The sequence below is a fragment of the Lolium perenne genome, chromosome 7 (assembly GCF_019359855.2).
Source record: "Lolium perenne isolate Kyuss_39 chromosome 7, Kyuss_2.0, whole genome shotgun sequence".
Classification (NCBI taxonomy): Eukaryota; Viridiplantae; Streptophyta; class Magnoliopsida; order Poales; family Poaceae; genus Lolium; species Lolium perenne.
The window spans coordinates 230,198,853-230,213,303 of record NC_067250.2 but is presented as its reverse complement, the minus strand read 5'-3'; positions in this window follow the sequence as shown (position 1 = coordinate 230,213,303).

Below are 14,451 nucleotides of genomic sequence, written 5' to 3'. Positions count from 1 at the left end.
GATGGCTGGGAGTTTGCGTACCTACTATAGTACTACTACACAAGAAACATATACATGTCAAACTTTTCAATCATGACCCACATGCATTTTATGTATATATTCACAACTTTTAATGCATGCATGAAAACTCAGCAAAATATGTGCATTTTGGGTTGTCGCACATAAATGTGCTTTTACTTGTCTAGCACCAATCCAATTTTCATGTGAGGGGGAAACATGACACACGATGGACATTTCCAATGTTTCACGAATTATTATCTCAATTTGCATCCATATATATATGCGCCTGGTTACTGAAAGATCGAACCAAAGGTGAACTTGAAACATTTTCATTTTCATGTTTTAAACTTGTTTAAATCTTGGTCAACCCTTGGATTTGACCAAGATTCATAAAAAATTCAAAAACATAGTCTTCTGATGTCATACAGTCAACATTCAAGTTGATAAAACAAGATCTAAACATATTAAAAGAAGAATCATGTATCTACCCCCTAACCCTAAACTCTGTCTTTTGAAGTCAAACATGAAGATACGTGGTTTTGGGTTTACAAGATGGAAATTTCAAAAACCTCCAAAAAGCTTAATTTTGGAGTGACTAAGAAGGATACATGCTTACTTTTTCATTTTCATGTTTTAAACTTGTTTAAAGCTTGGTCAAACCTAGCTAGCTAGGATTTGACCAAGATTCAAGTGCGCATAAAAAATTCGAAAAAACCCCCAAAAATGAAAAACCATAACACATAGTCTTCTTGCGTCACATATATTGTAAGCATTCAAGTGTTGATAAACAATATCTAGACATATCAAACAAGAAAAATCATGTATCTATACCCCTAACCCTAAATTTGTCTTATGAAGTCAAGCATGAAGAGAAGTGGTTTGGGTTTTCAAACATGGAAATTTCGAAAACCGCCCAAAAGCTTCATTTCGGACTGACTAAGAAGGATCCATGCTTACCTTTTCATTTTCATGTTTTAAACTTGTTTAAATTCTTGTTCAAACCTAGGATTTGACCAAGATTCAAATGGGCATAAAAACAATCGAAAAAATCAAAAATGAAAAACCAAAGCACATAGTCTTCTTATGTCACATAGTAAGCCATTCAACTTGATAACAAGGTCTAGACCTATTCAAACCAGAAAAATCATGTATCTACCCCTAACCCTAAACTCATCTGTCTTATGAAGTCAAGCATGAAGAGAAGTGGTTTTGGGTTTCAAACATAGACATTTCAAAAGCCTCCCAAAAGCTTCATTTTGGAGTGACTAAGAAGGATCCATGCTTAATTTTTCATTTTAATGTTTTAAACTTGTTTAAATCTTGGTTAAACCTATGATTTGACCAAAATTTGATTCAGCATAAAAATTCAAAACAAATCAAATAAATGAAAAACCAATGCACATAGTACATCTTCTTATGTCATATACTAAGCATTCAAGTTGATAAGCCAGGTCTAGACATATTCAAACTAGAAAAATCATGTATCTACCGCTAACCCTAAACTCGATTTGTCTTATGAAGTCAATCATGAAGAGGTGTTTTGGGTTTCAGACATGGAAATTTCAAAAACCTTCCAAAAGCTTCATTTTGAAGTTACTAATTAAGAAGGATCACTACAAGAAAAGTTTGGCAACTTTTCTTGTAGTGGATCCAGGCTTAATTTTTCATTTTCATGTTTTAAATTTTGGCCAAACCTAGGATTTGACCAAGATACAAATGGGCATAAAAATTCAGGGTAGCATCATACCCCCCTCCTTCCCGCGTAGAAAAAGTGTTAGGCGAGTAGTAGAATGGCATGACCAACAAGTTTCAAGTAAAAATTTTAATATGACCAAAATATACCAATTGATAGATGTGTTAACTTGGCTTCATGGGTGTGTGACCTAAGATTGAGCCATGGTACATTTTGCCAACAAAGTAGCAATTGAGTTGGCTTTCTACCTTAGTAGGCGTGCATTGGAAGGATGCATTATGCCAGCAAAGTTTTCAAACGTTCAAACTTTTCCGGTTTCTCATACAGTATTTGGCTCCTTGAGAAGCATTGTTGTGATCATATAAGGTTATGCAAAACTTCGCCTTTCCCGTACTTACCCGAGCACTCGACACCCCTCGTCCCATGGCGACTCCTCCAGCCATAGCCCCGTGCACCCAGGCTCCACGACTCAGCCTCGGAGGGGTGTGCGCTAAAAGCTCGCAAATGTCTGTGTGCCATTGGTGTGCGATGAAGCAGGCGGCTCTGTGTCTTGCTGTGGCTAGACTCCTGGCGCCCTTTGATCTAGGAGAGGGAGAGGAGGGAGGGGGGTCCCATGAAGCGGCGGTGGCCCAGGTATCGGCGGCAGCCCAGGCAGCAGCGGCAAAGTGGGCTGGTCGGAGCATAGGCATGCGCCGGGGGCGAACCTCGCCGAGTGAGGATGCTTCCATTGTGAAGAAGCACTTGCCATCCAGGGCTTCGGGTTCGCCAACAAACTCAGTGCCTCGGTCCATGGCATTGCCGTCGTGGGGACGTCGGGGGCGGCGGCGACGTGCTGCAGCCCCAGCCTTTAGTGGGGACCAAAGTGCGACCGACCACATCACGGCGTCGGCAGCATTGGGGATGCCGATGGGCATCCAATGCCACACACAGATTTGGGAGGTTCTGGCCGGGCCGAGTTCCAAACTTCCATCATCGGAGCCGAGGGCTTGGTACTTCAAATTCCGAATCAGGCAATCCTTTGACCCCAATCAGCTTCTGCCTTTGGTCCAAATCCGAGATATCTTGGCGGCAGCTATGCTGGTTAAGCTTAGCCAGACAGCGGCAATCGACGATCTGCAAAACCTAGATGTCTTCCGTGGATTTGTAGCAGCCGTCAATGCACTCGTGGAGCCATCGCATGCTGGTAGCAGCGGCGAATGCGGGTATGTTGTTTTACTCCCTTTGTATGCTTTTGTCATAAAAATCAATTTGCTAATTCTCATTCGATTGAAAATTAGACCCATTCACCATCAACTCTCAAACAGTGGACACTAGTAATATGTAGAACTAGAAATTACACAAGATTTCTGTACTCCTAGTACTATTACTTCGACGCTACATGTTGTTTACACGAGGAAATTGCACAAACTACCCCTTATTGCTGCCTTCGTTGCGTAAAACACTTTTTTAAACTGTAATTTTTTTCCGCACAAACCACCAACTATCGTGTTCTGTTGCAGGGAGGTTCAAATTTAGGATTGAGCTGTTTAAGAGCAAATCAGATGATCGGGGACCACCAACTACTATAGTTTTAATTGCAAATAGAATCGATTTTGCAAAATTATGAAACGCACATAACGTTTGAATTACTACAATTTTTTTGAAGGTTTGATATTTTCATCATTTTTGTGTGAATCTTACACCAAGTAACACAACTTTCAGACGGAATACAAAATATTTTCAAACTTCCTAGATTTGATAGCTCAAATATTTTTAATTACTAGTTTTTCAGTATTTTAAAAAGTCGAAACACTATATTTTGGCTAAATGTTAGAAAATATATTTCATGATTATCCCATATTAGTTAAGAAGTACATAAACTAGTAGTAGTAATAAAGAACAGAGGGAGTTTATGGAGATACATCCATTAAGGGCATGTTAGTGTGTGTTGGTGTATTACTTATGCCTTCTTTGGTTAATACACTTCTCAAGTGATCCCCGCAAACCCTCTATTCTTGCCTAGAATACAAAAACTCCCCATCAAAGTATTAGTGCATTTTTTTGGATGAGTATTCGAGAGGATTGGGTGAACACCAAGGATTTGCATAGGAAATTGGTACAATTGAATCCTTGGCTGTTTGATTTGTAGGATTGTTTCCGATAGGAATTTTTCCTAAGGATTTCTTTGCCTGATTCCATAGAAAATTAAACATCTACTCATGCCTCTTTTTAAGAATGCTTTAATTTTCCTATGGTGGAATCAAACAAAGTTTGGATTCTATGAATTCCTATAGGATTGGAGTGGACATGACATTGCAATCCTACATTTCCCTATTCCTACATCTTTCGGTAGGCATTTGCCTAGAATAAATAACCATGTGTATTACGGAGTAGCAATAAAATATAGGTTTATTTCTCTAAAGCATCTTGCACTGTACTAGTACATGGCTTAAGAGACAATATTTTTACCATTTTTTTTGCGAGAAGACAATATTATTACCATAGTTACTAAGTACATTTTATTGGATGATGAAGTGATAGCCCTCATCAATGCATTGTGAATTATTAGGGCATGGGTCGCACGTGATTTACGAGTACACCGCACGATCGAGAGCCGCCGTCCCTCTTTGCTTTCTACCGATGCGGCGGAGCTCCTCCCCACACCCACGAATAACTGAAAGCCACAACTGCTGGGGAAAAGTCTTGCGCCGAGAAAATCTACAACCGTGGTTGAGTACATGTGTTTCTTAAGATACGAGTGCTCCAATGCATTTTTTTCTTTCCTTTTACTAATTTACCTTGAAAATCCCGCACGTCCACTTATTTGTGGACGGAGGGAGTATCACGCCAAGAGGAAGTAGGACAATAGTGGGCGCTTATAGCCCGCCTACGTGGTACTTTTGCCAGCTGTTGGCTCTTCTATTGTTCTTGCTCTAAAGAAACCCCGATTGTGAAAGGCCAAGGCGTACTTCTTTTGGTCACGCAAAATTCAAAATACTGCCATGGACATTGAATTGACATGACAACACATAGCTTGGGATGTCCAAATTTGCACGTTAGACCAGTGACTTGTTCTTCACCTTTTCAGAGGGAACAGTGACTTTTTATTATGGGTCTATACACTTTCCAAGAAACAGGAGGAGATGCTGTAGAGTGTAGAGGAGCGAAGTCAAGCGCCCCGCCCCCACCTGCCCTATTTCGGTTCACCTCCATCGTCTACCTCCGCCCCCGCCCGCACCAATCGACCACCTTCCATAGCACGCGCCAGTGCCGCCGCCATGCAGCTTTAGAATCAATTCCACCGCCCAGTTTGAGAGCCTCCGTTCTTCATCTTCCCCGCCACCTGCCGCCATCGAACCCAAATTAAACTCCAATCAGTTGAACCCAAACCTCATAGACCCACCCCCTGCCCTGCGATGGCGGCATCGAACAAGGAAATGATGACTATGAACTGTTTCAGAAGGTCTTTTCCGAAGGTCCCCTTGAAGAACTCGTAACAAGATGCGACGTCATCACCGCCGCGAGCCTCGTCGGTTCGTCCAAACTATTTTTTGACTCTGCAAATGATAGTGCAACTCTCACTTTTTCTCTCCCGTATGGCCTGCCATGTGTTCTTCATTCTCACCCGACGAAGGTAGCACGGGATTGCAAGCCGACGCCACCGGACAGGTTCTCCTCCGACGCCGTGATGCCGTGCGGCACGGTAAGCAGTGGGGTAGGTGCCAATGGAGATTGGGTTGCCATGGTTGACACTGGCTTTCCTGCTTGCAAATGGAAACTTGTCAACGTCTACACTCGCCGTGAAATTCCTCTCCCTGTGCCGTTTGAAACCACCCACATTCCAAATATATACCACCACAACCTTCGTGCTATTATATTTCACAAGATATATATTTGCCAAGTTCCCACAGCTTCTGGGTGGTAAAAAATATTCACTCTTGTTTCTGTTTTTGACATCAGAGTTGCCCTCCTTTGCGGCGAAGATTCTGGATGGACAGCTTCTTACAGAGAGCCCAAGTCCCACATCATTTACAATAACAGCGATGCAATTCTCCACCCGGGGCTTGTGTTTGCCACAACTCATACTGGCACTGTTCACGCATGGAATCCTCAGCAAGCTGGTAATTTTCCTCCGGACGTAGTGTATGATGAGCTTCATTATTGATGGCTGTAAAGATAATTTTAATGCACAAACTTATTAATTTTCAAACCTGACTGATCTGACTTGGAGGCTTGGGGCATATTTGCTTCGGATGAAATTTCATTGGTATTTAGACTTTTTATTCGAGATGATTACCATAGAAAAATTTGAGGATTGTATAATTAGGAGTTTTATTCTCAGATTGAATTATGTTGGATTTTGACCTCTACTTGAACTTCTTGAAATGAATCCTTTGGTTTCCCATGTGATGTACTCAAATACACCAATATGCTGTATTATTGAATGGAAATGCCATTATATCATCCCATCTGAATCCTAATGCGTTTTCCCAATTCTTACGTTTTCAGATTTGTGCAAACCAAACATACCCTTCTTAACAAGAATTTCGTTTTCAAGCAGTGTCCTCCGCTGATCGTAGAGCCACCGCCCATTGTGTTTGAATGGCGGTGTGCACTTGATGATGCTCTTGGCCATGATCACGAGGTCGATTATGGCATGTGGTGGTTAGCAAGATCTATAGATGGTTCTAGACTTCTTCTGATCCATACACTGGGCATTGCTGATGAAAGGGAATATTCCTGTAAAGTTTGCCATACTGCTTCTGATCGTCGTGTTCATCATGGTCGCATTGTTGGCAACTATGCTTCTGGGTTTGGTTGCCTGGTGTTCATGAAGGACACTAGTAAGTTAAATGAAGGTATTCCATGGGAAAAGATTGATGACCTTGGAGAATATTCTCTTTTCCTTGGAGTGAACTATCCGATTATGCTGCCATTAGGCGGTGCAGATGTTGTCCCAGGATGTCTGACGAGAAGAAATTGTGTGTACACCTTGCCGAATGAAGCATGGCTTCGCAATTCGCAGCTGCCTGAAATATGCCGATTCAGTCTGAATCGTGAAGATTGCGCCGTTGGTTTCCAAACCAACGCCTTGGAGAAAACATGCAAAACAAAAAAGATAGGTACCTGGTAAAGACACCGCTTTGGTTCATCCCAAACTTCGCCAACGCCCCGGATTGGAACAAGTGTGATGTTTAATTCTGAAACAGGGCCTGCAGCCATTGTAGCTACTGATAGTATGTAATTTCATAGCTAATGAACGAGGCAATTGTGGTCTACTAATTACAACTGTTTTGTAAAGAGGTGGTCTATAAGTATACCCCTCTCTTCATTGATGCATTTGTGGTCTACATGATGGTACTCTTAAATATATTGGTGTGGCTCCTCAACACATAATGTGGGGGTATTATTGTGTTAAAGTTGAAGGCTTGATCAACTATAGGTTCACTTCTCTAGTTACATTACTAGGTACTCCGGTTGGCTATGTTGTGATGAACACATTGTGTTCTGTTGTTCGGTGAAGACAAAAGTAGAACTATGGTATGCTTATGTTTAAGAGCAAGCGAGGGTTTAGCTTGAGATGTTAAAATTCAGATTTGAACTATTTTTTGATATGGAAATTTGAAATATATATGGTACTGTATATGATTATGTATAACAACAAGCGACGAAAGGGCTGATGCTCCTATTCCTTGTCGGCGGGAGGACTATGTGCGCGGTGACTTGAGCCAAATTAGAAGGCCATAGCTATGTTGATTGGTCCTTGAAGTTGGAGGGGCTAGGATTTCGGATGAGCGGAGTAGGGGAAGTTGTTGCTCATGGAACAAAAGTCCTTAAAATAGTAATGTTAGTATATAGGAGTACAAGGTATATACTTGTACTATTTTAGTACTATAATAAGTATATCGGGTTCATCAAAAAGAATTATCTCGGGTTCACAACCACGTGGGGTCAAGGTGAGGGAAAGTTGGTCAATACCTCTTACCGCTATATCCCCGCCCCAAGTTCTAATGCGCAAGTGCTGTTATTTTTTTAAAGGGAAATAGTGGTTCCTCTCCCCCGGAAACATGCCCCGCATCTCCACCTCCTAGTATCGTAGTACTACTACTGCATCTTCTCCAAAAAAAAACCCTCTTCTGTCTCTTTCTCCCGTTCACCCCTCTCTCCCTTGCATTAGATTACTAACTCCAATGAAGCAGAAGCGTAAGGTTGAGGAGATTCCTGATTGCTACCACCAGTCCATGGGGTGGGGCAACCTCCACTACCCACTGGTGGAGAACATAGCCGAGCGGGCGGATATCCTCAGCACTGGTCGCCTCGCTCGAGGCATGATCGGCATGCGGCATGCCATCCACGGAGCGCATAAGGTTCCGTTCGGTTTACCGAGCCTGCTCCACTGCGACCCCGAGACATGGCCAGACGACCGCGCGATACTGTAAGAGTATTTATTTATTTACTCATCTCGTTTCAGCTTGTGTTTTTTCAATCAAATTTTCTTATTGCCAAACATCATGCATGAATTTAGACTCAACATCATCACCTGATTTGGGAGTACTGTAAGGTTTGCTGCCTTCACTATGCACATGTACTCTTCGGAATTGCTTTATTTATCCATTACATCTGTGCTTCAGTTCTGCACAATCCGCTCTTCATTCTGTCGAATACCTTGCATGCATAGACAATTTTGAAACAAATCCTATTTGCAGGGCATTCACGCGTTGTTGATGCCATTAGACAAGCCGACAGTTCCAGCATTTATCCATACCAAGGAGGAACTGGATGGACATGGACCCATGCACTGGGTGGGTTGTAACGGCGACTGGGTGGCATTTGTCCAGCAGGACGGGCACTTGACGATCCGCAACATATACATATCAGATACTATTATACCTCTTCCATCTCTGCAAGATGCAGGAATTTCTTTGGGCCCTACTAGTGAATGGTGGCATGGCAGCCCACCATTCCTGTTCAAATACAAAATAGATAAAAGTTTGGAACTGCTCAAAGTACGGATCGTCAAGAGGCCGTACAAAGATGATCTAGCAGGGCCATGGCATTACGAGGTAATCGTTGTATTTGACGAATTGATCGCTATCCTACAAGCGCCCCTAGAAAAGGAGTGGAATATCCTGAGAAACCCTGAATTCTTTGATAGAAACAGCTATGTCGATGCCATGGGCATTCCTGGATATGGTACAAGTTCACACCTACATCGTGTATACGCAGTTACATATCCGTATGGAGATGTTCTGGTTTGGGAACCATATACCTGTGGTGAGTCTTTGTTTTATGTCTTAACTAGTAAATGGCATGCTGCACATGTTGGACCAATTACGATTCGCAATACTGATGTATAAAAGTTGCGTTCTAAATGTTGTTCAAACTTTCAATACAACTAATAATTTGGTTATACCATCAAAATAAGTGTGAGCATACAGTTTATAAATAGGAACAAAAATTTGGAACCTTTCTTAATCACTATCAAGTGGGACGTGTGATCTCGGTGTGAGACTGCTCTGATTTTTCTTCACAATGGAAACATGACGGTTCTAGAAACAGTGGACACTGGTGTGGTATTTTTTTCACGCAAATACCTCTAATCCCAACCGTTAGATTTTGGACACCAACAGTTGGAATTGCTGCTACATGTCTTGTTAAAAACTGGTGCCTTATAGTAGTAGAAAATAGAAGATAGAAGAGAAGAGATAATTTTCAGTGTAGTTCCTACTTGCTGCATTGTGGTTGATCTTTGTGCATTGCACGGACACATGCAGCCCCGCGTCTCATTGACGCCCTGTCATTGAAGATGAAGAAGCGAAGTGGCTTAAATTTTCGCTCAAATCGAGGGAGATGCTGTCATGGAAGATGATGAAGCAAATGTGGCTCAAGGCGATGGAGGTGCCGATGAAGATAATGATGCTGATGAATAAGAATTAGAAGAAGAAGAATTAGAAGAAGACGAATTCGATGATGAAGAATTAGATGATGAAGAATTAGATGATGATGGTGATAATCATAATTATGAAGATGAAGATGTATTTCTTGGATTTTCTGACCAGCGCACTTGGTTCCTGGCACCAATGAGAGCAGAGTCCATTACTGGTGAATCTGATCTCGCGTGGATTCAGGTTAAAGGTTATCGGCCCATCCTCGGTCCTTCAATATTACATATGGGTAACAAGCTGAGGTCTTATCCTTTGGTACGGTGCTACGTTTTCTTGAGATCTGCCCATACCTTGGACCCTGTAGAAGAGGCAAGGTGGGAAAGATTGAACAATTTGAAGGGGCGTTCTTTATTTCTTGGACTCAATCACCCAATTTTCATGCTACCCCCGCCAATCGACGCAGAGGTTGCAGAACCAGATTTCCAATTGTTCAAACCTGACTGTGTCTTTGCTACCCACAATCGCGCCCGTGATACATGGATACATCCAAGGCCAAATTGGTGCAGAATGCACGTCAATGGAGGTCCTGCCATAGGCTCAAGATTGCAGTACAAAAAAGAGAAGATTGAACATAGAGCCGAAGCACCCATGTGGTTCGTCCCAACACTTCCACCTGTTTTTCCTTGAGAAATAAGAGACAGATGGTGACCTTATTTTATAGAGAAAACATAGTGTTCGTGAACTTAACCTCATGAACATTCGCTGTTCGGTTTTTGCTGAAATCAAAATTTTGCAGAGATGAAGATCTTTGTTTGAATCCCGTGCTGAACATATTTTTCACAAATTAGCTACCCGTATTGTGATGAATACATGCTGGTTTGTTGTTTGGTGCAATAGACATGAAGATCTTTGTCCTGAATACCACAATGGACATCTTTTTTTTCTTCAAAAATTAGCTAAGCTCACGCTATTAGGCGCAAATGCCTATTAAGAGATTTGGTGCTCTTGGGCACCAGTGCTCCTGCTATTTTAGAAAAAATAAAAAATATATTTATTTGTTCAAAAAATTAGAAAAAAAATCATGGAGTAGCTAATGAATTGTCCCATAAACGTGCAAAATTTCAGTTTCAAATACAAAAAATTCTGGGCTACACAAAAGTAACAAACGTGTGGATCTGGGTATGCATATTTCAAATCTCCAAATTTCAACAGATTTTTTCTTTTTTGTGTAGTCTACAATATAAAGAATGTCATATTAAAATTTTACACGCTTGTAGGTTACTTTATTTATTATGTCTACATTCATTTTCAGATTTTTTTGAAACAAATATGTATGATATTTGATTTTTTTTAAAACAGCAGGAGCACTGGTGCCCATTAGCCAAAGACACTTTTCGCAAATGCCTTCAATAAAGGAACGGATGGTGACCTTATTTTATAGAGAAACCATAGTGTTTGTGAACTTAAAGTCATGAACACACGCTGTTCGGTTTTTGGTGAAATCAAAATTTAGCAGAGATGAAGATCTTTGTTTGAATCCCGTGATGAACACATTTTTCCTAAATTAGCTACCAGTATTGTGATGAATACATGCCGGTCTGTTTTTCGGTGGAGTAGCAGACATGCAGGGATCGAAAGAAACGGCAAAGTAGCCGTAAATCAGGGGTCAAATATAAATTCGAGAAAGGAAACGTTTATTCAACGATCGGTGACATGTGGGACGTATCTTGCAGCCGCGGCCTCAACATTTATCATTCAGAGAGGATGACATGTGGGACCCACGAACCAGCATCGTTCTCGACGTTTCTCAAAGGGGGCAGGAGATCGAAAGAAAAAGGCAAGTAGCTCGAAATCAGGTGTCCAAAAAATCCAAGAAAGGAAAGGTTTATCGCACAAAGAGGCTGACATATTGTACCCAGTTTGCAGCAGCGTCATCAACGTTTCAAAGGCGGTGGAGTTCGAAAGAAAAAGGCAAATAGCCAGAAATTAGGGGTCAAAAATAAATCCAGCAAAGGAAACTTTTATCGTACAAAGAGGCTGACATGTGGGACCCAGCCAGCAGCGTCCTCAACGTTTCTAAGGTGGCAGGCAATGGAAAAAAGGCAAATAGCCAGAAATTAGGGGTCAAAAATAAATGCAACAATAGAAACTCTTATTGTTCATAGAGGTCGACATGTTGGACCCATGAGCAAATAGGCCCTCAACGTTTCAAAGGCGTCACGGGATCAAAAGAAAAGAACCAAGTAGTCATTAATTAGGTGTCAAAAATAAATCCAAGAAAGTAAATGTTTTACTTTTCATAGAGGCTGTCATATGGGACCCATGAGCCAGCAGCGTCCTCAACGTTTCTAAGGCGGCTGGGGATCGAAAAAAAAGCGAAGTAGCCATTAATTAGGGGTCAACAATAAATCCAAGAAAAGAAATGTTTATTGTTCTTAGAGGCTGACATGTGGGAGCTATGCGCCAGCAGCGTCCTCATCGTTTCAAAGGCGGTCGGGGATCCAAAGAAAAAGGCAAATAGCCAGAAATCAGGGGTAAAAAAAAATCCAAGAAAAGAAATATTATTGTTCATAGAGGCTGGCATGTGGGACCCATGAGCCAGCAGCGTCCACAATTTCAAAGGCGGCACAGGATCGAAAGAAAAAGGCAAGTGACCAAAAATCAGGGGGTGAAAAATCCAAGAAAAAAACTTTATTGTACATAGATGATGACATGCGGGTCCCATGAGCCAACAACTTACTCGTCGTTTCAGAGGGCCGAGGCGGCATGAGATCGAAAGAAAAAGGAAAGTGACCAAATATCAGGAGCAAAAAATAATCCATGAAAAGAAACTTTCATTGTACATAGAGGATGACATAGGGTCCCATGTTGTAGCAGCGGTCTGAACGTTTCAAAGACGGCATGAGATCGAAAGAAAAAGGCAAGTGACCAAATATCAGGAGCCAAAAATAATCCAAGAAAAGAAACTTTTATTGTACCTTTGAGAGTCGGCATGAGATTGAAAGAAAAAGGCAAGTGACCAAATATCAGGAGCCAAAAACCTAGAAAAGAAACTTTTATTGTACATAGAGTATGACATGCGGGTCCCATGACGCTGCAGCATCCTCAACGTTTCCAAGGCGGCAGGGGATCAAATGAAAAGGAAATAGCCAAAAAGCAGAGGGTGAAAAAAATCGAAGAAAAGAAACTTTTATTGTTCATAGTGGATGACATGTGGGACCCATGAGGCAGCAGCATCCTCAACGTTTCCAAGCAGCAGGGGATCGAAAGAAAAAGGAAATAGCCAAAAATCAGAGCGTGAAAAATAATCCAAGAAAAGAAACTTTTATTTTACATAGAGGATGACATGTGGGTCCCATTTTGCAGCAGCGGTCTCAACGTTTCAAATGCGGCTTGAGATCAAAAGAAAACGAAAGTAGCCCAAAATTAGGGGGCATAAAACTCCAAGAAAAGAAAGTTTTTTGTACATAGAGGATAACATACGGGTCCCAAGGCGGCAGGGGAACAAAAGAAAAAGGAAATAGCCAAAAATCAGAGGGGTGAAAAAAAATCCAAGAAAAAAGAAACTTTTAGAGTTCATAGTTCATAGAGGATGACATGCGGGTCCCATGAGGCAGCAGCGTCCTCAACGTTTCCAAGGCGGCACACAGGACCAAAAGAAAAAGGATGTACCCCTGCTGGGCCTTTTGATCAAAAAATAATCCAAGATAAGGAAGATATAAATTGGGGCTCCCTGGCCATCTGGGCCTTCTAACCTGCTGGACGTCTTTTGACTCGTACAATTTCAGCCCACTCCAAAACAAGAAAGTCCTATGCTTCGCAAAAACAAAACAAAAACAAGGAGATTCATATTAGTTCATTTATGTAAAAATAAAGATTTAATTTATCCGTTTGCAATAGCTCAGAGCGAAATACACTTTTTATTGTCTGCAAAATAATCAAGATATCACATGTTTCTTGTACGGGGAGGCTGACATCGGGACCCATGAGCCAGCAGCGTCGTCAAAGTTTTAAAGGCGGCAGGGGATCGAAAGAAAAAATAAATCAAAAATCAGTTGGTAAAAAAATCGAAGAAAAGAAACATTTATCGTTCTGAGAGGATGACATGCGGGACCCATGTGGCAGCAGCATCCTCAACGTTTCCAAGGCAGCACGGGATCCAAAAAAAAGGCAAAATAGCCAGAAATTAGGGGTCAAAATAACTCCAAGAAAAGAAAGGTTTATCGTCCATAGAGGCTGACATGTGGGACCCATTAGCGAGCAGATTCTTCAACGTTCAAAGGCGGCAGGGGATCAAAAGAAAAAGGAAGTAGCCAGAAATTAGGGGTAAAAAATAACTCCAACAATGGAAACTTTTATTGTTCATAGAGGATGACATGCGGGACCCATGAGCCAGCAGCTTCCTCAACGTTTCAAAGGCGGCATGGGATCGAAAGAAAAAGGCAAGTGACCAAATATCAGGAGCCAAAAAAAATCCAAGAAAAGAAAGTTTTATAGTACATAGAGGATGACATGCGGGTCCCATTTTGCAGCAGCTGTATCACCGTTTGAGAGGCGGCAGGGGATCGAAAGAAAAAGGCAAGTGACCAAATATGAGGTGCCAAAAATAATCAAAGAAAAGAAAGTTTTCAACGTTTCAAAGGCGGCAGGGGATCAAAAGAAAAAGGAAGTAGCCAGAAATTAGGGGTCAAAAATAACTCCAAGAAAGGAAACTTTTATTGTTCATAGAGGATGACATGCGGGACCCAAGCGCCAGCAGCTTCCTCAACGTTTCAAAGGCGGCATGAGATCGAAAGAAAAAGGCAGGTGACAAAATATCAGGACCCAAAAATAATCCAAGAAAAGAAATTTACTGTACATAGAGGATGACATGTGGGACCCATTTTGCACAGG